Source organism: Lithobates pipiens, unplaced genomic scaffold (genome assembly GCF_037356315.1).
Source record: "Lithobates pipiens isolate NorthernLeopardFrog02 unplaced genomic scaffold, aLitPip1_a1.2 Scaffold_10, whole genome shotgun sequence".
NCBI classification, from domain to species: Eukaryota; Metazoa; Chordata; class Amphibia; order Anura; family Ranidae; genus Lithobates; species Lithobates pipiens.
This window is the reverse complement of record NW_027507686.1, coordinates 200,240,193-200,266,562: the sequence shown is the minus strand read 5'-3', so window position 1 is coordinate 200,266,562 and position 26,370 is coordinate 200,240,193. Positions and strand designations below refer to the sequence as shown.

The 26,370-nt window shown below is 43.9% G+C and overlaps 1 long non-coding RNA gene across 1 annotated transcript in view; it reads right to left on the bottom strand.

The window, feature by feature from the left end:
* Positions 1-24,504, bottom strand: part of LOC143942328 (uncharacterized) — an 89,453-nt gene extending 64,949 nt beyond the window's left edge. The window contains exon 1 of the long non-coding RNA XR_013264757.1: positions 24,412-24,504. This is a non-coding gene — a long non-coding RNA (uncharacterized LOC143942328). The remainder of the gene's footprint in view (positions 1-24,411) is intronic.
* Between the last annotated feature and the right edge of the window lie 1,866 nt (positions 24,505-26,370).

Genomic DNA, 26,370 nt, shown 5'->3' with positions numbered 1-26,370 from the left:
CATCACATAACAGGCTGGACATTATACACCGGGCTCTGCACATCACATAACAGGCTGGACATTATACACCGGGCTCTGCACATCACATAACAGGCTGGACATTATACACCGGGCTCTGCACATCACATAACAGGCTGGACATTATACACCGGGCTCTGCACATCACATAACAGGCTGGACATTATACACCGGGCTCTGCACATCACATAACAGGCTGGACATTATACACCAGGCTCTGCACATCACATAACAGGCTGGACATTATACACCAGGCTCTGCACATCATATAACAGGCTGCACAACATATACACATAAACAATAAATGTCATGTATGGGTTTAAAATGACAAATGCCATGTTCAGTCGTCTATAAATGAAGATGCCCTCTCTGCGTCCATCACCCCCTCCAGTACACTGATCTCCTGGGGTACACCTTCCATTAAATAACCCAATTCTCAAAGCAATCTGCATATAATTAGCAGTAGATATCTACTATAAAAAGTCTACAGATAAAAGCAATGGATTTCTCCATCTGCAACAAAAATCCTCTGCTTATGAATGAACCCTCCACACATCAGGCTCCGCGCAATGATTGGAATGAATTAAAACCAGATGTCAGCATGACACCAATCATCATGAATAAATCTATTATGCCATCTAGTATGAGATTGATCTTCAGGCTATGTCTGCTGTCACCTGCCCTCACTATACACCTCCATGTATTGTATGCCCAGTATATATGTCCCCATGTATGCCCAGGACCCGCACACACACCCGAAGCCCACTTACCTGACTGTGTGCTCCTCTCCGGTGTTCTCCGCTCCTCTCCTGCACACCGCTCTACTCCTCTTACTTCCTGTTTCCTCTCTCAGGTGCAATGGGAGAGAGAAGACAGGAAGTGACATCTGAGTCAACTCAGATGTCAAACTACCCGGTGTGGTAAAATTTCCTGCGACTCATAAAAATTCCTCACCCGTCACTTCCGGTGCGGCTCCGTCACTGTACAGCTGACGGCGGGACTTTACTGCGCATGCGCCAAGTCCGTGATATTAACGGCGCATGCGCAAGCCCTTTATTTCAGCGGTGGTTAAAAAATATACATGGAGACTTGCGGGTGGGCGGGCGGAGCTGAACAGATGCTAAGTGCCCGTTCACACAGGGGCGACGCGACTTGCAGCGCGACTCACAGACGCGACCTGCACACGACTTCAGCGGCGACTTGCAAAATGACTTCTGTATAGAAGTCAATGCAAGTCGCCTGAAGTCGCCCCGAAAATACTACAGGAACCTTTTTCTAAGTCGGAGCGACTTGAGTCGCTCCTATTAGAACGGTTCCATAGTACAGAACGGAGCGCGACTTGTCAGGCGGCTAAGTCGCCTGACAAGTCGCGGTAGTGTGAACGGGCACTTAGGACGTCAGCAGCAGCCCCGCCCACCCCACTAACATGCCCCTGAATCGTGTCTTTTGCTTGTATTCTTTTGCTGATAGGTGCCCCTCATTCTATTAGACGATGCATAGTGAGTGGTGTAGTTCCAGGGACCACGCCACTGATATTTAAACGTAGGTTTGCTAAAGATTTATTTGATATGTCTAAAGATTGAGGAATTTTTATAAGTCGCAGGAAATTTTACCACACCTGGAGATCATGTGACAAGCCCCCTACAGGTCACAGGGTGGGGCATGACGAGTGCTTATTCTGAGGAACAGTGCGCACTGTCTAATAAAGCGTCACTATATGTCTGTGGAACTATGAGCCCCAGTGTGCACTGCCTACAAAAATGAGTATGTTTGTGGAACTACAACGCTCTCTATGCACTGTGTAATAAAGTGTTATAAATGTCTTTGGAACTACAAGTCCCAGTATGCAGTGCCTAATAAAGTATTATAAATGGAACATACTGAAAGGATTGTCCATAGACTTTAACAGGGAGTTGGATTTCCCATAGAGAATAACAGAAAAAAATGGAATGCCCATAAAGAATAATGGAAACAAAATATTTAAATTAATGACAATCTTTAGACATATCAAATAAATCTTTAGCAAACCTACGTTTAAATATCAGTGGCGTGGTCCCTGGAACTACAACACTCACTATGCATCGTCTAATAGAATGAGGGGCACCTATCAGCAAAAGAATACAAGCAAAAGACACGATTCAGGGGCATGTTAGTGGGGTGGGCGGGGCTGCTGCTGACGTCCTAAGCATCTGTTCAGCTCCGCCCGCCCACCCGCAAGTCTCGGTGTATATTTTTTAACCACCGCTGAAATAAAGGGCTTGCGCATGCTCCGTTAATATCACGGACTTGCCGCATGCGCAGTAAAGGCCCACCGTCAGCTGTACAGTGACGGAGCCGCACCGGAAGTGACGGGATGAGGAATTTTTATGAGTCGCAGGAAATTTTACCACACCGGCCGTAGTAACACATACTACAGCGCCGGGCGGAAACTACTCAGCGCTTCAGAAAGCGCCCTGAGGCGGGCTAAACGCCCGCAAATGAAGCGCCACGTCTGCAATCTCATGATTGCATTGACGTGGTGGTTCCCATAGTGCACTGTGTCCGGCGCTCGAGCACAGTGCACTTCATTAAAGAACTTTTTTTTTTTAAAGGGGCAGTTTTAAAACTTTTTTTTATTTTTTTACATTTATTTTTTTTTATTTTTTGTGACCACACAGAAGGGGGGGGGGGGGCGGCGCCCGGGCGCCCCCTATGGACGGGCCGCCACTGGTGGGGGGCCAGTATCCGGTGGCCCCATTATTAAAGGGGGCTCCCGGATTCCGATAAGCCCCCCGCCCGCAGACCCCGACAACCAATGGCCAGGGTTGTCAGGAAGAGGCCCTTATCCTCATCAACATGGGGACAAGGTGCTTTGGGGTGGGGGGGCCGCACGGCCCCCCTTCCCCAAGGCACCCCCCCATGTTGAAGGCACGCGGCCTGGTACGGCTCAGGAGGGGGGGCGCTCGCTCGTCCCCACCCCCTTTCCTGGCCGGCCGGGTAGCATGCTCGGACAAGGGTCTGATGTGGACCTAGGGGGGACCCCCATGCCGATTTTTTGGGCGTTGGGGTTCCCCTTTAAGTCCATACCAGGTGGCGGGGCCAGTGACGCATCCTTCGCGGGCCCCGCTTACCTGGAGACGTGCTCAAAATGAGCGGACTTTTCTCCGGGCGGGAAAAGTCCGTTCATTTCAAAAGTACGGCGGACTGGCATACGCATGGCCGGATTGTCTACCGAAATGCAAGTCCGGCGGGAATATTGGAGTGCAAAACTACTTTCTAAGTCCGCCGTACTTTCGGGTCAAAAAAGTCCGCCGGAGGCTACACGTGGGGGGATTGTCCGGCGGACTTGAGTTTGCCGGACTTTTCCACCCGATTGTTTGATCGTGTGTACGCGGCATAACAATCCATGCTCTACCTTAATGTAATCTATTCTAGAGTACGTTCCATACATCTGGGAGTAGAAATATTAATCTTTCATCCTGGGGTGTTGGGCTCTTCATACATCTACTAGTTGACAGAGTTTATTTTTTAGCATCCTTTATTACAATCCCCTGTGTTCTTGATGTACTAACTACCTGAGAGTCCATACTAAGATTCAAGTCTCCTGCCAGAATTACTTTTCCCTTCTTATATTCCATCAATTTTCCCAAGATTTCTGTCAAGCCATTTGGGATTTTATTAGGACAGTATATATTTGCCAGCGTGCACTACATTCTCTGCAAAATTTCTTTTAGAAATATATAGCGTCCTTCCGTGTCCACCTGCCTTTCTTCTAACTGAAATTTTGCTAGTCCTATTGAGACTCCTTTTGTGCGTTTAATTAGGGAATCTTCATAATACCATACTGGGTATTTTTTTGGAGTAAAATTTTATATGTGTGTCCTTAGATATGTCTCCTTTAGGAAGATTATATTTGCAGAATATTTTTTACATTCCCCAGCAATTTATGTCTTTTTTTCGGGCTATTGAGTCCTCTTACATTATACATCACAAGATTTAATGTTGTCATATTTTCTTTTCCCTTCCTCTCCTCTTTTCCCCCTTCCTCTGCCCCCGCCAAAACACGGGCCCAGAGGAGAAGGGGCTTCTACAGGTTCAGTGTCCAGATTCTGCATCATCCTAAGGGGACCAGTACTGCAGGGCTTAGGGAGAGTTCCCTCTGTCAGCGCCTCCCATTCCCTCCCCACTCCCCCTTCATCTTCCTCCCCCCTCCACACTATAGCCCCGCCACCGGTGATCATTTTTGTTGTATTTTAGACTTCCTCCTGGTCAGAAAGCAGAACCATATATTTCCTATCTGGGGCTTCCCTGCCCCTTCTGTTCTAGGGTGGAGCTCTATCTGGCCCTCCTACTAGACTCATTCCTTCAGTTATTGGTGGTGTAGGCCTGAGCCCCACCAGGTGTCTGGGTTCTCCCTCCTTTATATCTTTGTATCTTATATAGCCTGGTGCTATCTTAATAGAAGAGGAGGAGCTGGACGGGGCAGAGGAGGGAGGACACTCCTGGTGATTGGGTGCAGGAATGTGAGGTGACTGAGCTGCCTAACTGCAAGGTATCCCACCATTGGAGTTCGTCCCCTCAGGTGCATTTGGAATTCTGCTGTTGGAGACAGTAACAGGATGTGATCAGGACCCTGTTGCCAATGGCTGTTGCCCAAGGACACTTCCAGGAAGCCAAGAGAACAAGCTGCTGTTGGGAGCTTTGACTTGGAAAAAGGAGTGTGAGGCATTCGGTGAACACCTTGTGTTATGACCCTGCCAGATGGGGAACCTGTCCCTACACTAGCCACTCGCATATATAGACTCAGCCCTTACCCAAGATGGCTGCCAAGGTCATGTGGAGCACCAGCGTCCAATCAAACAGATGTCTCCCTAGTGACTGCAAGAAGTCATAGAGGAACCAACTTCCTCAAAACTTCCTTCCCATTCTGCATTCCTGCCTGTCGAATGTCACCTACAGTGGGGAATACAGATTGCATCTCCCTACAAAGTTTTTGGAGGGATGAGCCTATTTGCATAAATATATTTGTATTTTCAACAACCTTAATTTTATTGGTCTTATTGATTATATTCTTTTATTATTATGAAGTTCTCTGAGCCAAGATTTATATTTTGATTTGGTGATCCATCTTTGCATTAGCTCCTTTGTTGGGGAATTTTGTCTGACATCTTTCTGGCAGTTTTATCCATTCTTTATTTTGGTCAGGTAACATTTCTCTTTTTCTTTTTTTTTTTTAGCTTTTTCAAATATATTTTGGGACTGGATGTGTATACACGCTGACACCTATGGAGGTGTAATTTTTACTTGCTTTTGGATCATACAGTATTTTTGACTGTTTATTTAGAGATATCTCTATCAGATGATTTCTGATGAGGCTCATCTGACTGTAGGCACTTTTTCCCCAGTTATATCTGTCTGGGTAAGCTTACAACTGGGATCAAATGCATACTTAAAATGTTTGGCTATAATAAAATTTCCCCTTTAGGTATAGTTTTTTTTTTTTTTTTTTTATGCAAATTCCCATATGATTTTTTTTGTGCCCATTTTGTGATCCCCTGGCTTTATGCTGTGAGGTGATTGAGGACATGTGAACAAATCTCATTATTTGGTTGATATTTGTTGTTGACGTACCAGTTTTTATGTAAGTTGATGATGTATCACAAATTTTCACACAAATTGTACTTATATGTGTGTGATGATATTATAAAATTGTACTTTGTATTTCAGATTGACCACCATTCTTCCCTGATGACAAATTTGTTGAAATCGAAATGCATTGGGGTTTACAAATAAAACTGTGGGAGAGCCTGTGTATCAATAATTAAGGGCGGTCTCTATATATTGGGCAATATTGATCTATTTGTCAGCCAAATTGTTTTTATTGAAGTTTTTATTATTTGATGTGTAATAAAGTATTTTTTTTTTTTTTTACATAATTTGTGGTTTAGTAGATGCCTGTAAAATTCCTGTCCGATTTCTTTAGTTTTTCTAATACCATTAAGGATGTGGTACATTGGCACTTATCAGACTAAACTTAGACTTAGACTAAAACCCCCATACACACTATAAGATTTTCTGCAGATTTTTGTCTTCAGATTTACCAAAACCATATAATATACAAACTGAAACTCTTAAGTTTGACCTCATATTATATAGTTTTGGTAAATCTGAAGACAAAAGTCTGCAGAAAATCGAATAGTGTGTATGGGGCTTTAGAGTAAGTATTCTACTTAAATCATAAGAGCTGTGAATTGACAACAGGTACTCTGCATGGGTTAGCACAAACCAAGATTGTTCAGGGGAGTCCCCTGGTTGCATAGAAATCTGTCATAACTTTTGATTGATACAGGGGTACCTTGTGGCAATGCCTGACATGTAGAGGGAGACCTCTTGTATAGCCCGACTCCAGGGCCACTGATGATGTGAAAGTGGCCTCAAGAGCACATGATGCAAGAGTGCCTGTAAGATCTTCCGCCAATCGCAGAGGTGTGTAGTAGGTGCATCACCAGAGTTGAGCTGGATAGCCAGAGCAGCAGTTGACAGAAGGAACAGCAGACCCCAGGCTGGTTAGACAGCAGCTGGTAGCATATGCAGTAAGACTGGCAGCACACGACAGGTAGAGGATGAGCATAACCAGGCATTATGCAGAACAGGACAGACAGATAACTGGATGCAGGGTCAGACAAACCAGGTCAGCAATGCATGGCCAAATACAGATATAAATGGCAGGCAGAGAATGGTCAGAGGTTGGCAACACAAGATCAGGCAGATGAGTAAGGGGTAAGCAGAGTCTAGAAGCAAGCCAAGGTCACGGCAAGTATAGTTCAAGGGTGATCAGGGGAAGCAGGATCAATCACAGGAGTCGAACACAAGAATAAGAACAGGATCACAGTTAATAGCTGCAGAGCAGACAGTAACCTACTAGTGCAGCTGCCGCATTTATATAGGCCAGTGATGGCGAACCTTGGCACTCCAGATGTTTTGGAACTACATTTCCCATGATGCTCCACTACACTGCAGTGTGCATGAGCATCATGGGAAATGTAGTTCCAAAACATCTGGGGTGCCAAGGTTCGCCATCACTGATATAGGCCATTTGGCCCCAGTGTCAGTAGCAAATACATGTACGCCTGCACATATGCACGCCTACACATAAGCACACGACTATGTACCGCAAGATGGGCACCAGCAGGACCGTGCCTGTGCATTTGCATGTGCCTCGGAACTTCAACTGCACTTTGGCCAGTGTGTCCCTGACAGAACCATTAGGTGGGGTCTGGTTGCCCAGTTTGATCCCAATGGAATAATTTACTAAAGACAAATCAATTGAGTGCGCATGCGCGAGGGTTCCAAGATGGCCGCGTAAGCCGGGAGCTCCGCGCCACGCCGCCTCTCCAGCACTGCTAGCGGGCCACCCAGCCAAGCTACCGTCTTCACAAGCTGTGCACCGGACCCCACACTCCTTGGGGATCACCCGGAGACCGAATCGTCGTTCCGGAACGAGCATAGGCCTCACGGAGGCCGAATCCCATTTCCGCGGGGTGTACCAAGATGGCCGCCGGACTGTAAGCACTCGTGCGCTCGTGCTGAGAAGCTCTCACCGCACCGAAGGGCTCAGAAACTGCATCCAAAGGTACTCTTCGTTCCCTTCCACCATAAGCGCCCCTTGTATGCTTAAAACGGGGGCCAGGAGGAACTTACACAGGGAGTTTAACTCCACCACCTCATCAAGGAGTCACAAGATGGCCACCACGGCGGCCACCGCCACTCAGCCCCCACCACAACATCTAGAGCTGACTCCAGACCACAGATCAGTCATAGCTTCGGCTATCCTCCACTTCACATCAGGACCTCACAGCATGGGGACCCCCTCACCCACTTCTACAGAATCGCTACTCAATCAAGCTTTTGGAGACCAGGCCCTCTCCCCGGCGGCCCCCCCTGCTTTGCCCACCCCCGGCCCTCAGGGCCCAGTTACTCATATGACTCAGTCATCCATGGAAGAACTATTCCTCAAGTTCTCAACACTCCTAGATAGGGGTCTAGCGGCTAACGCTGCAGCCATCACGGGCGAAATCAGGGCTGATTTGCAAAACATAGGATCCAGGATGGATGCTATGGAAGACAAAATTGAGCAAACAGTAGCCATCTCCCATCAAAACACCGGGCTCATTCAAACTCTGCAAGATCAATTAGATACAGCATTCTCACGCATTGACGACCTGGAAAATAGGTCCAGGAGACTGAACTTTAGAATTAGAGGCCTACCAGAATCCATTACAGACGTTTCCACGGCAACACAAGATTTGATCCGAGCTCTGGTCCCCAATATCCCAGCAGCCCGCCTGAAACTAGACAGAGTCCACAGAGCTATGGGACCCCCCAGGAAGGATGGGTCTCCCAGGGACGTAATTGCTAAACCTCTATACTACGCTGTTAAGGAGGAGGTGATGAAACAAGCCAGAACCCTACCGCAGATCTCATGCCAAGGGCACCCTGTGCAAACATTTGCGGACATTTCCCCAGCTACCATTCAAAAGAGAAGAGCCCTGAAGCCGCTCCTGACAGCCATGGCCCAAAAGGACATCAAATATAAATGGGCCTTCCCATTTGCGGTTCGATTTTCACTCAAGGACCGGTCATATTCCTTCTCCACATTCGACGCCGGTGAAAAATTACTTCTGAAATTGAACATCATAGCCCAAGAAATGGAAATGGAGACTGCTGCTCCAACCTCCACTTCCAACAAACGCCCTCCACCTACTGGATCCCCCAATCCACTCTGGAGCAAAACCAAATCCCGAAGATCTTCCAATCACGGTCCCCCCTGATCCATCCAAGACTTTCCAAGCTGCTTCTCAGAAAGGATTCCAATCCTAGAAGAAAATTTTCCTTGAACCATGAGGTCTGAAAGGTCCACCAGCCCCCCCTTAATGGGGGCACTGACGTCACTTTTGTGCCCCACAAACCCTTTTTTTTTTTTTTTGTACGCTATTGGGGTGCACCGGACTATAGTAATTGAGGCTTAATGCCTTTTGGGTGGCTCTTTACGTGTTATTTTGTATACACCTGTTGGCAAGCGCATGGTTATTTTGTCACTTGGTTTTTTCCAGCGGGTTAAGAAGTGCTGGGGCGCGGCGTGAGCCACATGCGCCTCATCCTACCTTCTCGACCATCTCGGTGGTCGGCGAGGTCGGAAGACCAACCCTAGGGTTGGCATTATTTCTTTTTTCTACATATCTCATACTTGACTGTGAGATGTTCGTGGTTCTCATACCTCCCCTCCTGCTTTTCTGTCCACCAGGGGGGGATGTCTCCTCTTCCTTTTCTTCTTGCTTCTTCTATACTACTATTTCTCTTCCCCCACCCTTTCCAGAGCGTCACTCTCTTGTATTTTTTTCTCAGACCTGAAGGAATTTGGCAACATCACAATGGTTCTCACATTCCACCAACGTACTCAATTGGTCCGGCTACGACTCCCGTTTTGGCACCTTGGGAGGGTGAGTGATGTGTTGATGGGTAGCTCCCCCCACTGCGAGGTTCATGGCTGATCACACACAACATATCTGGAGGGTAGCTTCCCACAATGTTTAAGGTTTAAACTCTCCCCTTAAACGCAAGAAAATTCTTTAACTCATATAAATCGTCCAAGCTAGACGTCCTTTTGATTCAGGAAACCCACTTTCCCAGCACGTATAACCCCTCTTTCTTACACTCCCACTACAACAAATTCTACCTAGCAAATGCAGCTAACAAGACCAAGGGGGTAGCAATAGTGTTTGCTAAATCCTGCAATTTCCAATTAATATCCGAAACTAAAGATCCTGATGGCAGATATCTGCTAGTGAAGGGCACTTTAGATGGCCACCTTTACTCATTTATTTCCTACTACTCCCCTAACAAGGGTCAAACAGCCTTCTTCAGAAGACCCATCCTTCACCTCACCCCCCTTCTAGAGGGAACAGTTATACTCGGGGGAGACTCCAATGTGGCCTTTGATCAAGGGTTAGACAAAACTAGGCCCCCAGGTTCCCAACTTACCCGCCCCTCGAATGAGAGCCTTAAACTAGCGAAATTAATACACGACCAGGGACTGGCAGATGTCTGGAGAGAACTAAACCCCACCAAACGAGACTATATTCACTTCTCACACCCCCACAATTCTTATGCCAGAATTGACCACCTCTTGGTGAAATCTTCAGTTATCCCTGTCATAATTCAATCGAAAATTATTGACTCCTGCCTGTCGGATCACTCATTAGTTGTCATGACCATCCGTTCGTAATACAATAGATCGGGCCAGAAGCAATGGAGGCTGAACGAGTCCATACTATCAGATCCTGTCCGAGTCTCTGTGCTATCTGGCTCCCTAAAGGAATACTTTCAATTTAACGACGGAAATGATGTATCGGCGGAAACACTTTGGGCGGCTCATAAAGCCTTTATTAGGGGAGAACTTATCAGATTATCATCAGCCATTAAAAAGGAGAGAGAGGCAGCAATCTAAAACTCGAGAACTAGAGAACGACTACGTGTCCCTAAAAACCAGGCATAAACTAGACCCGTCACTTAATTTACTCCCTCAATTGGACAGGACCAGACTCGAACTGAACTTAGCTCTGACAGCTAAAGCCGAAAAACAAATGAGGTGGTCGCAAAATAGATTCTATACACAAGGTGATAAGATGGACTCTATGCTGGCCAATAAATTATCTCCCAGACTCAAAACACAGGCTCTTCCAAAGATTATAATCCCTGGACAAGGTCCCTCAGCTAACCCTACAAAGATACTGGGAGAATTCGCAGAATTTTACAATAAACTTTACTCTCCATCCCCAGCCCCTGCTGATCACTCTATAGACGCTTTCCTAAATGACCTTCCTATCCCACAACTATCCTCGAACCATAGAGACAGCCTAGAAGCCCCTTTTACAACGGCAGAAGTTTTAGCAGCAATTAAAACCTTAAAACCGGGCTCAGCCCCCGGCCCGGACGGCCTGTCCAATCCTTATTACAAAAAGTTCGCCGAAACTTTAGCACCTTACCTTTCTAAATTCTTCAACTATGCCTCGAAGGGAAACCCACTTGATCCCCAACTAAACGCAGCACTTATAACTGTCATCCCAAAACCTGATAAAAACCCAGAAGAGGTCGGAAATTACCGCCCAATCTCTTTAATTAACTGTGACATTAAAATACTAACCAAAATCCTCGCCTCCCGGTTGGCAGAATTCATTAATGCGTATGTACACAAGGATCAGGTGGGTTTCATTCCTGGTAGACAAGGCCCAGATCAGATAAGAAGAACCATAGATATTATGTCCATACTTCAAACAAACTGGGCGGGAGGGCCCCAACAATCGGGTATGCTTCTCTCGCTTGACCTACAGAAGGCCTTTGACTCGGTCTCCTGGCCTTATATTTTTGCTATCCTCTGCAAATGGGGCTTTGGGCAACGCTTTACTGGCCTAATACAGGCCCTATACTCAACCCCTACAGCGAGAATCCGCATCCAGGGCTTCTACTCCAAACCCATTGCCATAAGACAAGGAACTAGGCAAGGATGCCCATTGTCCCCGTTAATTTGTGCGATGGCAATCGAGACCCTCGCTATAGCTATTAGACAAAACCAAGACATAAAAGGGGTGGTATGCGGATCTCGTGTTCACAAGTGTGCCCTATTTGCGGACGATATCATGCTCTACATCACTTCTCCCATAACTTCCTTGCCCAATTTAAACAACTTGCTAGAAGCCTTCTCCAAGATGTCGGGTCTTCAAGTGAACTACAGTAAATCCCAGGCTCTCAATGTCTCTCTAACTCCCTCCACTGTCGAACTCTTAAAGCAGAACTTCAATTTCCAATGGAGCGAATCCTCCATCAGATACCTAGGTATAAACCTCACAGCTAAGGTAGAGACTTTATACAGTCATAATTATCCCCCGATGTACCGTAAACTGGAAGCAGATTTACAGACTTGGTCCCATCTTCCCATATCATGGTTAGGCAGGATACACGCTATCAAAATGACTCTATTACCCAGATTACTTTATTTGTTTAGATCTCTGCCAATCCCCATTCGTAGGGATCACCTCTCAACCTTCCAAAACAAAATCCTAAAATTCATTTGGGGTAAGAAAGGCTATAGACTAACCCGTAATACCCTCTTCGCTCATAGGAAGAGGGGTGGTTTAGGCCTCCCACTTCTTCTCCGTTATTACCAAGCAGCTAGGCTAACACAGTTATCCGTAATTTACTCAAAATATGAGAAGCCGGACTGGATCCATATTGAGAATCAGGCTGCCCCCACTTTTACCCTAGACTTTTTACTATGGACCCCTCAGAAAAATAGACCCGCTATCTTGTCCCCAACTCTCTCCCATTCATTTAAACTATGGGATTCCCTGCGCTACTCTACCTCCTTGGTCTCAGCAATTAAACCTTTAACTCATATTTTCAATAATCCTCGCTTCCCTCCAGGATACAATGTACTCGCCTTCAAATGGTGGATCGATAAGGGTCTTTACAGGATAGGACACTTTTTCACAGCCACAGGACCTATTACCTTGCAATTTTGTATCAAGAAACTAAGCCTTCCTAAGACCGAAATTTTTCGGTTCCATCAGATTCAACATTTTCTACACTCCCTTTGCAAAGGGGAATTAAACCCCCCGCTTTTTACAGAATACGAACTTTGGTGCGGTCAAGCCATGGACCAGAAGGGGGGGATCTCCTTAGTCTACACGTCTCTCACCACCCCCAAAACAAAGGGGCCCTATATGGTCGCCTGGGAAACTGACTTCTCTTTCCAATGGTCATTGGATAAATGGCACTCAATAGGGGCTAGATCCTTTCGAGGTCTACTCAATACAAACCTTATGGAAGCAGGGACAAAAGTACTAACCAGATGGTACTACACGCCAGTCAGAGTTGCACACATGTTCCCAACAGCCAGTCCGCTATGTTTCCGGGGCTGCATGCTTACGGGGACGATGTCACACATTTGGTGGGAATGCCCAAGAATCCGCCCCTTCTGGGAGAAAGTTTTTAACCTGATTGAAAGATTGATTGGTGCCAAAGTTCCCAGATCTCCCACGGTGGCTCTCCTTAATGATCCAATTCCCCATCTCTCTAAACCCTCCAGCAGGTTGACCCAATTTGTACTGCTGGGAGCCAAAATCTCCATAGCCAGGAATTGGAAGAAACCAGGGGTTTCTTTCACAATAGTTAAGAAAAAGATTTCCTGGATCATGTCTCAGGAGAGGCTCGCTAGTATGTTGGAGGACACATCTGATAGGTTCGTAGCCACCTGGGAGCCCTGGACCCGAATAATGGGCCTGACCAACTTCCCATATGTATGAACTTCTCTTATTAAACCTGACACAAGTAGTGATGCTCTCTCCACCCCTACCCCCCTCTATCTCCCTCCTCTTTCTTTGTCTTTATCTTTCCCTTTTCTTTTCTCTTGTTCGCATATGTTCTCTTGGTTTCCATACTATGGTCTAAGGCTAGTCTGGAAAGTTATAAAAGTTTGTATAAATGTCTTCTAGGCAATGTTTGTTGGTTGACACAAAGAGTCCGAGGCAATTTGCTCTGCTTTGCTTCTCCCAACAGAGGACCCTCAGATCGGCCTAGGGGCTGACCGGCTGGTAAAACAGGAGTTCTCTGGTATTTGATTGACAACTTCTTTTCACCTATTTCCTCTTATGTTCATAATTTGTGGGCACCTATTGCCCCCGACACAGTGTGATCCCAATTGGGGTGTCGGGGGTACTGGGTGGCATCCCGTCCATATTTCTTATGTCACCCCTAACTGTCATATCACTCCATTCCAGACACAGTGAGCTCCTTTCACTATCATCTTCAGCTGTTTTTAATAATACAGATGCCTTACAATTTGCAATGTGTCTTCTCCGGCTTATGCTGTTTGCCTGTACTTATTGACATGTTTTCCAAGTTCTTCATATATATGTGTGACGACATGTGGTCGCAATCTTTTGTATGGATTCTATTTTTCCTTCGAAACAAATAAAAAATTTTGAAAGTAAAGACAAATCAATTGTTCATTTTGCAAGGGAAATCACATTTGCAAGGAAATTTTACCCAGGGCTTAGTGAATGAGGTTAATGAGGTGCATCATCCAATCATGTGCAAGCAAAAATGCAATTTTTTTAAGTTTCACCCCAATCATTAAGCTCTAGGGAAAGTTTCTTGTAAATTGCAACCCAAGTGTGTTGAAGCATTGTAGTGACATGAGGTGGTACTCTGTTATGGTGCATGTTGGCTCCATGTACATCTAGAAGAGAAAAGGCAAGAAGTGTCATACCAGATGACAAGTGCTGGGAAGTTCTGCACTACCCTCGTAGTTCATATTGGGTGGACCCCTGCAGCAAGAATCCTTGGGAGATTTCCTAAAAAACTGGTCAGGGACAAGTGTGAATAGTTATCTGTGAAGGAGTCTTGCATATGTTGCACCATAAAGTCTGTTGGAACCCCTTGGTAAATGCAGTAAAACAGAGAGACTCTAGAAAATATATTTTATTGTGTGAGACTGTGATCAACTGCCAGTTCAGGCAGGTGAGATCTCATGCCAATTACAGTGAGTTGGGAACAATATTTATTCTTTATACTGTATGTGATACTAAACCCTTCTAAAACTGTGTATACAGTATATGTACAGAAGGAACATAATAGAGAGTGTATTGTCCATTGGATTAATAAAGCAGACTTTGTGTTTAGAGATTGACATTTTTTCCAACTTGGGACTACAAAATTCAGGTGGTTGCAGTTCAATTTTGCGAGATACAAGTGTTTAGAGAAGAGAGGACAAGAGCACACATTAATTGGGCTGAAATTGTTGCACCTTACCTAAACTTCAGTAAAATTATCTATAGCTTTTTCTGTGTGTTGGATTTGTGTGGCACTTCTGGGAAAGGAAACACACAATGGCATCAGCGCTGCAATCTTCCCTACATGTTTTGTCACAGGTCTGGGAACCTGTGACGAAACATGTAGCATGGAGCAATGTGCTGACATCATCACATGTTTATGTTCCCGGAAGTGCGGTTTTGTTTGCTGTATGTCGGCTGAAGAGGATTTCTCGAATTTCTATTTTTATGCAAATCTAATTTTTATTTTTGTGCAATCTTATACTTTTAATAAATCTACTTAAAGGTTTTACACCATGTGGGGCATTTTTTCCATGTTTTTGGGGATGAGCCTATGGGGATGATGCAGAGGCAACCATTATTGCACAAACATTTGCCTCTAAAGACGTCCTATAGGAATGCTGTGGGAAGACCCTGGCCAGGTTGTTATGCCACACAAACTCTGCTGACCTTCTTTAATTTGAAGGTCTTGTGAACCTAGTAAGGTTGCATTCTTTCCTCATTAAGGTGGTAGTGTCACAGTCTGGATTTCACAATGGTGATGGATGTTCACTGTATACACTGAACTTTTTGATTATATAAGAAGTGGACTCAATTTCTCTCACTAATATATATTTACACTTGAAGTTTATTTGGATTGTTTAGTCTTTGTACACATTGCTTATGATTTGTATATCACAATTATCCTTTTTAATTGCTATATCAAAAATATTTTGTAGTGCAACTCTTTAATGTTAATTTGAGTCCCGCTGTGCCAATATCTCACAGTAGAGTCACTGCTTTTGTCACTTTAGGATATTTATTGGGTCAATTTTAATTTATTTCCTCAAAGTGAAATTTCTTTTTAATTTTAAATTATCTTATAAAATGTACAATATACAAAAATATTCTTGTGTATATTTTAACTGTCATAGATGGACTGACATTGAGATTATTGCAAATTATTAACATGAAAATACATCCCACTGAAGAAGTGGCATACCCATGAAATGCGTAGATTACTCGTGCTTGTGATCTTAGGGGGATGATTCTGATTTCTTTCATAGATATACCTGTTATTCCTTCTGGTTTTAATGTCCTTGTGGAGCAATTTTTTTTTAACATGGATTGTAATAAAAATATCTGTTGATTTTATCTATGTTATCTGACATTTATTTTATAATTTCATGAGGTGCATATTTGTATGTCCCTTATAACCTATTTTTCTTATGTGAATTGTCTCTGATAGGATGATGCCCTCGTGAACTTGCTCATGCTTACCTTTGAGAATTCACCCAATTCCCTCTGTTTCATAGTACCACACTCTTCATACTAACAGTGAATCTTTAACGCCTAGCTGCAGTTCCCTTAAGGTTCCCCATGCAAAGGAAAAGTATGGATTACACAGATTTGGCTTTTGCGTCATAACTTAATCCTTCATAAATGACTTGTTCTGTCTGGTTTATTGTCTGTAATTCGAGTACCTCTGAAAAAGGTATACGGTTCATTTTATTCATTACCTCCATACTCTAAACATTAATGTCTATAAAAATGTTTTTACTTTTCTCATCGACAGTTGACTGACACAGTCTACTAGTGTCAAAGACGAATAAAAAGAGACTGCAGTCGTCACTCAGTACCAAGTTAGATATTTTTAGATCTTAAGCAAAATAACCCTTTTTACCCTCATCTTTGCAGTTTTCCTAATGACATTTGATTTGAGTATGCTGGTCATTATATCCTCCAGCTATAGAATTAAAAAACAGATCTAATGAAATTTTTATATTTTTATTTTGCAATGTTATTTATTTGACATTTTTTACCCCTTGCAGGGGACAAACAGCATATTTTAACTTTTTCTCCAGCCTGGTGTTCAGCTTTGAAGTGTATGTAAAGGCAATTCTTTAGTTTTAGAGTAGGAAAGTTTAGAACTTCTGTAATCTTTTTGTTTCTATAGTGGAATCAGAAGATTTGAGAACTGCACCAAAATGTATTCAAAAATAAGATTTTATTCCAAAACGCATCCAACTCATTTCGGGGCATTACGATTTTCCTGCATCATCATGACTTAAGAGGATGGCTGGTAAAAACTTGAACTGTGAATAAAATTTGGAATTTTATTATAGATTTTCAGCCCCCTTCAGCAGCTATTGTATTTATTGCATGTTACACCAGCTGCTAAAGGGGACAGAGATTGTATAATATATAATTTCCCAGATTGTATTCACAATTTGAGTTTGAGCTGAGTTTAATTGAGTTTTACTGTAGTCACAGTTCACCAATCATTCTCTTATGCATTGATAAAGAGAGAAAACTATGACCCCTCAAATACACAGAATAGTTAGTGTATCACACGTTTGGAAAAACAACCAAATTTTTGTTGTGGCACTCAGAAACAGCCCACATATCACCCAGATGTCCTATTGGTAATCTGATAAAACCAATTACATGTACCAGGTAGGGATTGAGCCGAACACCCCCCCCCCCAGTTCAGAGTTCAGTTCACAGCAGAACATGCAACAGACAAAAAATGTGTTCAAACATGAGAACACCGCTAAAGTGTATGGGACACAAATGTGAAAAATCAAAAGTGCTAATTTTAAAGGCTTATATGCAAGTTATTGCCATAAAAAGTGTTCAGGGACTTGGGTCCTGCCCCAGGGGACATGTATCAATGCAAAAAAAGTTGTAAAAATGGCAATTTTTTTCAGGACCAGTGAATAATAATGCTTTAAGTCAAACAATAAAAATGAAATATTCCTTTAAATATCGTGCCTGGGGGTGTCCTTAGTATGCCTGTAAAGTAGCGCATTTTTCCAGTGTTTAGAACAATACCACAGCAAAATGAAATTTCTAAAGTAAAAATGTAATTTAAAACTACATGCACCTGTAATGTATTGTCGGGTGCCAGCAATATAGATGAAAATCATTGAAAAAACAGCATGGTCCCCCCCCCCCCCCCAGTTAATTACCAGGCCCTTTGGTTCTGGTATGGATATTAAGGGGAACCCGTACCCAAATGTTTAAAAAAATGGCGTGGGGGTCATATATACTCTGAACAACAGTATATATACTATAAGGCCTGCACTATATACTCTGCAGAGAATTGGGCCTTAGGTGTTAGTGGTACCAGAACACTGTAAGCCCTCACAGTTACTCTTGGTGGGCGCAGGAACCAGCCCTGCTGTGAAATATTAGATCAAAAATTTTAATTACATGCCCTGGTAAAACAGGGGCAGAAAAATTGGACCTTGGGTGATGGTGGTGGTGCCCCAAACCAAAAATATTGTTGGAAGCTAGCATCATCAAGATTGAGGAGGAACAGGATAGTCAGCATAGGCAGTTTTCAAGGGATCCTACATCCATAGCAAATTCAATCAGTTACATTAGCATCAGGTGGTTGATAGCTGTTGATCCAAGACTAATTCAGATAATTTGTTTAAAGTCGCCACTCAGCCAACCACCCTCTCCATCACTCTTCCTCTAACTGAACGAAGCCTCAGCAAAACGTTGTACAGCACCAGGAAATTGTAACCTCCCGGGGTCTGGAAATGTGTAGCACAAACCTTTCTTCAAGGCCTCCCGAAGATATTTCATCCTCTGCTCCCTTTGCAAAGCCAGGATGAGTTCTGAAACCTTACCTTTGTAACATGGATCAAGAAGGGTTGCCAGCCAGTAATGATCCCTCTATTTGATACCACGAATCCTAGGGTCCTTTGCAGAATCAGGGAGGCCATGCAGCGTAAGTTTGCAGAGGCATTTGATTCTGAGCCCTCTGGGCCACTAAGGATCACATGATCTGTAATTACCTCCTCCCAGCCACGTACAACTCCTTGGGTTTCTGGGGACTGAAAACCATCCCTTGAAGACTGCTGCTGAGATGTCATCTTCTACATCCATGCTGACACAATCCTCCTCCTCCTCTTCTTCCTGTGTGTTTGGTGGGCCCACAGGAATGCTGTCTGGATAAAGAGGGCCTTGAGTGGTAAGGAAGTACTCCTCTTCCTCCCGCTGTTCTGCCTCAAGTGCCTTGTCCATGATTCCACGAAGCGTGTGCTCCAACAAGACTAGAGGGACAGTGTCACTGATGCATGCATTGTCACTGCTCACCATCCTTGTGGCCTCCTCAAATGGTGACAGGACAGTGTATGCATCCTTGATCAGTAGCCCCTGACGTGGAGAAAAGAAGCCAAGCTCCCTGACCCTGCCCTGGTGCCATACTCGCACAGGTACTCATTGATGGCCCTCTGCTGTGTGTGCAGCCACTGCAGCATTGCCAACGTTGAGTTCTAACTGGTGGGAATGTCACAAACGAGGCGGTTGGTGGGCAGGCTGCATTCCCTTTGAATGTTAGCCAGCCGAGCACTGGCATTGTATGGCTGGCGGAAATGATCACAGACTTTTCTGGCATGCCTCAGGTGATCCTGTAATCCTGGGTACCTGCTCAAGAACCACTGCACCACCAAATTCAGGACATGTGCCAGACATGGAACATGGGTCAAGTGTCCCTGTTGGAGGGCGGAGAGAAGATTGGTGCCATTGTTGCATACAACCATTCCTGGATGAATCTGGCATGGGGTCAACCACCTTTCAGCCTGCCCCTGCAGAGCTCAAAGGTGGCCAAGTGTGGCTCCTCTCCCCTAGGCAGACCAACTCAAGCACCGGATGGCATCTTTTAGCCTGAATGCTTACATAGCCCCTTGAGCGCTTACTGAGCACGGCTGATTTGAGCACAAATCTGAAGAAGAGGCCATAGAGGAAGAAGAAGAGGAGGGGTGGAGTAGAGAGCTCTGGCAGAATCACCACTAGCATTTTGGAGGCATGGTGGCAGAACAAGATCCAACAACACTGAACCCTATCCTGCATCCTTCCCGGCTGCCAGCAGAGTTACGCAGTGTGCCATGAAGGAAAGGTAACGTCCCTGCCCATGCCTGCTGGACCAGCAGTAATATGCACCTTACTGCTGACCGCCCTGTCCACCGAGGCCAAAACATTGCCTTCCACATGCCGGTAGAGAGCCAGAATGGACTTCCATGAAAAGAAATTGTGAAAAGAAATGGCCTTCCATGAAAAGAAAAAGCGTTTGAGCCTGCCACTGAGATACAGCACATTCCACAAATTCACGAAAGGGGGCAGAGCCTACCAGCTGAAAAAGCAGCAGTTGCAGTGCTAGCAATTTAGACACTGAGCATATGGAAAGCTGGGACCAAATTTCTTTTTACGGTTCAGCAACTGGGGTAGAGAAATTTGACTGCTAAAATCAGATGGTGGTGTACTTCTAGCAGATTGGCTGCATGCACTTGGGACACCTATTGCTATACCTTCATTCCTCTCAGTGCAGGTTTTTGAGAGGTCTGGAGATATAGTAGGGTTGGAGATCCAGGATGAGGAGCAAGGAGAAGTCCACCTTTTTCTTTGATGTGCGTCTTTCAAATGCTGCTGCCAACAGACTGAATGGCAGGTCTTCATATATCTGGTTAAGCATGTGGTGCCCAAGCGCCTGCTGTTCTGGCCACGATTGATCCGCTTCAGACATAGGTTGCAAACAGCAATGGTGCAATCTGCTGCATACGTGTTGAAAAAGGCCCACACCAAGGAACTTTTCAAATTCAGCAGCACCCTGCACCTGCAGAGCTCTGTGGTGCATTAGCTTTACTGCCCTTAAGTTGCCCCCTAGAAGACATCCTGCTTCGTTGGAGTTGTGCCTCCTCCTCTCTTCTCTCGGGCACCCAAGTACAGTCAGTGATCTCATCATCCCCTCCCTCCTCGTCACTGGAGCAAACTTGGCAGTATGCTGCAGCTGGGGGAACATGAATGCTAGTTTACTGTCCTTCTTGGGAGTGACTGTGGACAAGGAGCCAGGGGAATAGGCTGCTTTAGCAGCTGCATTCGAAGGCAAACTACTCTGAGCCTGGGTGACAGAGGATGAGGAGCACGGCTTTGTTATCCACTCCACCAACTCTTCTGCATGTTCTGGCTCAATAACACGGCCAGCAGCAGAAAAAAAGGACAAGCGTGCCCCACAGCCACCTGCAGAGGATGCACCATATCCATGACCAGCACTGTTGATTGTAGACACAGAGGCTGCTTGCCCTATTTTAGTGACCTGTGAGCGTCTGCCTCTCCTTGGTGGCCTTCCGGACATGATGTATATTTTGTTTTACAACACCATGCTATACTGTATTAGATACTGTATACATTGCCTGCACTGTATTAGCAACTGTACTACAGCTGCACTGTATTGTGTACTGTGTCCTGGAGAGATTTCCCTTCATTTGCTGTTGTGTTTTCAGGACAGGAAGTGAATGGGAATCCCCTATTGGGACTTGTCGGCAAAAAATAACCTGATAAGGGTTTTAACCCTTCCCTATTCTATGTACAACTTTACATACTTCGTAACTTCTATGGTAAGAGGTGAAATAATGATATATAATTAATGTTGCATAAGTAGTTCTCTTTCCCATATTGAACAACTGTAAATATATTATACATATTATGTCAGATCATCTTTTTATCTGCTCATCAGATTCAGCTTTGAGTGGATTGGTTCCATTATCAGTCTGCAATAATTACCATAAATTATTATCTGAATTGCCAAACTGTATTTACCATAATGGTAGCATTGGACAAGTGCCTAGAACAGCGAGAATAGAGGGGTCAGCACCAAGTCTTAAAATTTACAAATTGTGGTAACATTTTCCTTATTTTACTTCACGTTTCTGGTCATTGGATGTTTGTGGCCAAAGTCAGCAAGCTTCTATTCCTTTCTTGATTTAGAAAATGAATACTCTGGGCTGTCCTTTTTTGTGTCCTTGGTTCATTACAGACCTGGATGAAGTATGTGTATAACAAGTATCAGCAAACTGTATTTATTTACATTATGCTTGTCTTCCCTAAAAAGATGACTTCGGGCTTGAAAATGTGAAATATTGTTAAAGGGAACAAATTTCTTAATCTGATCTTCTTTAGCTATAGTTAAGTTATGTCCTCCCTAAGGCCCCTTTCACACTGGGGCGTTTTTTCAGGCGCTACAGTGCTAAAAATAGCACCTGAAAAAATCCGGCCCCTTTCACTCCAGTGTGAAATCCGGAGGGCTTTCACACTGGAGTGGTGCGCTAGCAGGACGGTGAAAAAAGTCCTGCTAGCCGCATCTTTGGAGCAGTGAAGGAGCGGTGTATTCCCTGTGGAAAAGCACTGCTGCAGTGGCGGTTTGTGGGCGGTTTTAACCCCTTTTCGGCTAAAAATAGCGCCGCTTTACCCCTGACGCCACTCCTGCCCCAGTGTGAAAGGGGCCTTAGAGAAATGTGCCTGGGATAAACAGGAAGGAGCGCCCGGTGTCCAGGGAATTGCAACTTCTAAAGTGTGGTTCATGGACGTTGATTAAAAAGTACCAATGTACATCAAGCCAAAATGTTTTGGGAGAATAGACCCTCTCCTTCTTCCGGGCTGTTGCTGTATATTATTAGATGGGGACAATTCCCATGAATGGTTATGTTGTATGAAGATTTCAGGCTTTAGTTGCAAGTGGAGCAAACAGCGTGCCTATGAAACTAAAGTCAGCATTCTGCCATTGTGGTTTCTGAAATCTTGATCCAACATAACCATTCATGGGAATTGCTCCTATCAAATGGTACGCAGCAACAGCCCTGATGACTTTTTAATAAATGTTCATGAGCCATACTTTAGCAGTTGTAATTCTCTAGACACTGGGTGCTCCTTCCTTTTTATCTAAGTGTCAGAGCTGGCTTAGCCCTTCCTTCTCTGGGCTGGCTGCTCAGCTGTTGGCTAATTGCCAGCTCTCATCTCTCTCCACAGTTATCCAACTGTTCCTGATCCTGCTCGTCTGACCTGCCTACTTAAAGCTGTGCAGCTCACTTCATCTCTGCCTTCGGCTTGGTCACATCACAAGAAACCATCTCCTGCGGTTTTGTTTAAAGACTGGCTTGCTGACATCCCTTCTGGCTCCTTATCCTGCTTGCTGTTCCTCCACTTGGATCTCTGACTTCTGGCCTGGCTGATTACCCGATCTGGTTATTGAACTCTGGACTAGCTGACTACTCGATCTGGTTACTGGACTCTGGTTATGCTTTGAATACGCTTACTCTACCTTTTTATTTTTTATTAATAAACAAGTGTGATTTAATTGTACTTCTGTCTCGGTCTGATTCATGGTTTCTGACACTAAGTCTACATTCTGAAACAACCGTAAGGTCACACAGAAAAGGCAACAGCTCAATCCCCAAGAGGGTCCATCGCCACCATGCATCATTGAGCACTATCCACTGGAAGGCATTCCTTCCCTTTTTCCCACACGTATACCCACTCAAAACCAGTGATCAATCCAGCCAGTCTAACGCAGTCTCCAACACAAGCTAAGAGAAATGCGAGCTTCCTGAATAGAAGAGGTCAAAATTATACTTCCAAATCTAGGAGAGTGCTCATACCAGCATACTACAGTTTTTGGTAGAATGCGTAGAAATTTTACTAAGCCTTTCCAAACCTGGATTTCTTGATTTCTAGTGCAAGAAGGTTATGAAAGAGAAGGACAAGTATCTGGACTGACAGTTCAGTTCGAACTGATTTATCATGTCGGCGTTATCAGTTTCACTTCCTGCCAAGCAAATGTAGCCTTTGCTGTTGCTCTAATTGGCTGTGAAATGCAAAAACCAACCCTTCTCTTAATTGCCATACAAAAAGGGGTTGATTTACTAAAACTGGAGAGTGCAAAATCTGGTTCCAGGTTTTTTGGGGAAACCTAATTGGACAAGCTAAAGTTAGATTGTGGCTACCACGCATAGATGCACCAAACTGGAATGAGCTTTAGTAAATGAACCCCAAAGTGTTATAGTTGTGTGTACCCGGATATACAGTGAGAACTTTAGGGAGCATGTCTGTTTCTCAGGAGCTTGAGTGTGCAGTTCAGGGACAGTCCTGTGAGAGAAACAGTAACAGCTTGCATTAAAAATGTATTGAGGGTGAGGACTAAGATGTACTGTGACTGGTGGTGAAGACTCAGAACAGTAATGGAGCACTGAAGTGTTCATCTTTGTGGGTTCCCACAAATTTGTGGACATATGCAATGCTTTCAAATCAGGGTTCTACCCGATGATGCAACCCATCTTGACTGGTCATGAGAAACCCGCCAAATGTCATCATCTGGGCTGGATTTCCATTTACACTGAATTTCAGTCTACAATGGGCATGAAAGGGGTCTACATTGAGCATTCAAGGTGCCTATTTTTTATGTCAAATTTAGACCCCGCCACTGAGTTCACCTCTTTCACAAAGAAAATGTGCTTGTTACTTGTACAGGAAAAAGCCACCGACCAGTCTACAATTCCCAATGCTGAATCTGGTCCCAGTAATAGCAATAGGAAACTTCAAAAAACTTTCTAAAATGTTTTAAAAATTCACACATTAAACCAGGCTAATTGATTGGTTCTTCTCTACTTTCTTTTGGTTAGTGCACTTTATTCTAAATGTAAGTCTGTACATACCTTATCAACAAGCCTTAGAATAAGTCAAACATAGATTTTAATTTTCATACCTCTAATGTTAGCCATCGAAAAGTGTGAATTGCTTCGGTCAGCGTACAGTCTACATTGTGCTAAAGATGACTTACAACTGTCCACTGTTCAGTGTAAACCGCCTCAGGCATTATGAAGCAGAGACTTGTTTATCTTGGAATTGCAAATGAGCTCATTCCAAGCAGGACATACGTTTTACCTGGGAAGGAGCCAGAAACAAGCACAGCACTCATTACTCAATTACTTCAACTGTGCAGTATAAGTGAAAATCCAGCTGCTTTAATGAATTCAACACCAGCATTTTTTCAAAGAAGGAACTGGGTTACATTTCTTCTACTTCCTTTTGAATACACTAAATATCAGTAATATTTTTTTTCGTTATAACAGAAATTAACCCCTTTAACCTCATATTAATTGCAAGACTAAAAAAAAAAATTCATTTGTAATATTACATTTGTTGTTAAAAATGTTTAATGTGTTATCTATTACTCTAGAATGTATTTAAAGTGTATCTAAAGCCAAAATGTATGTATTTTTCTAGTTTAGTACAGAGTGGGGGGAAGTATAGAGGTTTGAAATTCCGCTTGCTGATACACATAGAGTTCTCTAATCAATAGCTAACTTAGGCTTTGGTGATGGCAAAGCCTTTTTTCTGACTCAGGGGGCTCTGGACTTCTGCAGAGAGACCACTGCTTTCACAAGGATCATTCTCTTCAACATACCGAGAGAACACAGGCTTTTATATTAAGGTTCTAGCTGCTTTCTAAAGAAAACAACCTGTATAACTTTGCACATCAATTACTTGGGTTATATTCAGCTGATCTAAACTAAAAGATCAGTTTGGCTTTAATGATACTTTCAATTTATTCTAGAGCATATTTTCTTAGTAAATAGTTGTTGTATCCTATATACATTTCAAATGATATTTCATATAAAAAATGGCTTGATAGTGGTTATCCAGAGAGTAGAGACAACATCTTCCCAAAGTTATCAATGCTTTTATTCATACAGGAGTTGAAAGAGCAATTCCTCCCACAGAACAATACTTTTTTTAGTTAATTGATCTATTGAGTCATAGAAAAAAATGTCAAATGTCACAGGCCATTGGCTGCCCAATGCTAAAAACTAGGCCACAGGCACTTTTCTGGCCCGTAAGATCAATTAATGATTTGTGTGATGTTCCTTGCTACATAATTTGAGAACCAATAGTTACATATAATTTTATTTTATTTCCAGAAAGCACAAAATCTGTGTCACTTGCAAATGTTATTTCCTTTTAAATTATGAGTGATCTAGCTCTGACCACACCCCCCCCCCCCACCCCCACACACACACACACACAGACACACACTACACGCCACACAAGGTCCCTTCCCCTTCATGTAGTGGCCATTGGGCTGTTGCAGAGGCAGGCCAGTGTTCAAACAATAAACTAAACAGGTTCAACGGCATCTGAAAGTACATTTTTCAGTTGCCAGAATTACAAAGGCCACATGTTTCCTTTTATTGATTGTATTTATATGCCACTGTTGTCATAGAGCCATGGGGAGAGACTGCTCTAAAGATAAATTTCCCCAAAAGCCCTTTTACTTGTCCCCTTGAAGATCCACCTAAAGAATTGAGCTTGCCATTGATGTTGGCTTTTAAATAAAAAAATTGGCATGAGATTCCCCTCCAAGATCATCAGAGCACAAGTCGCATGCCACAAGTTGGATCAGTTAAGATGATGATCTGACTTAGATGCGACTTACATTCAAATCAATGGGCTAACATTGTGCTCAAGTCGGACCAAAGTAGTGCAGGAACCTTTTTCAAAGTCGGACCTACACAAGTCGGACCATTTAAGACTGCTCTCATTGATTTATACAGGTCATGTGACATGTGCTCCCAAAGTCAGAGCGTATGTCGCACCAGTGTGAAACAAGCCTTTTGCCTGTAATACAGTGGATCCTATAATTTTCTTGCTCTCAGAAGCTAAC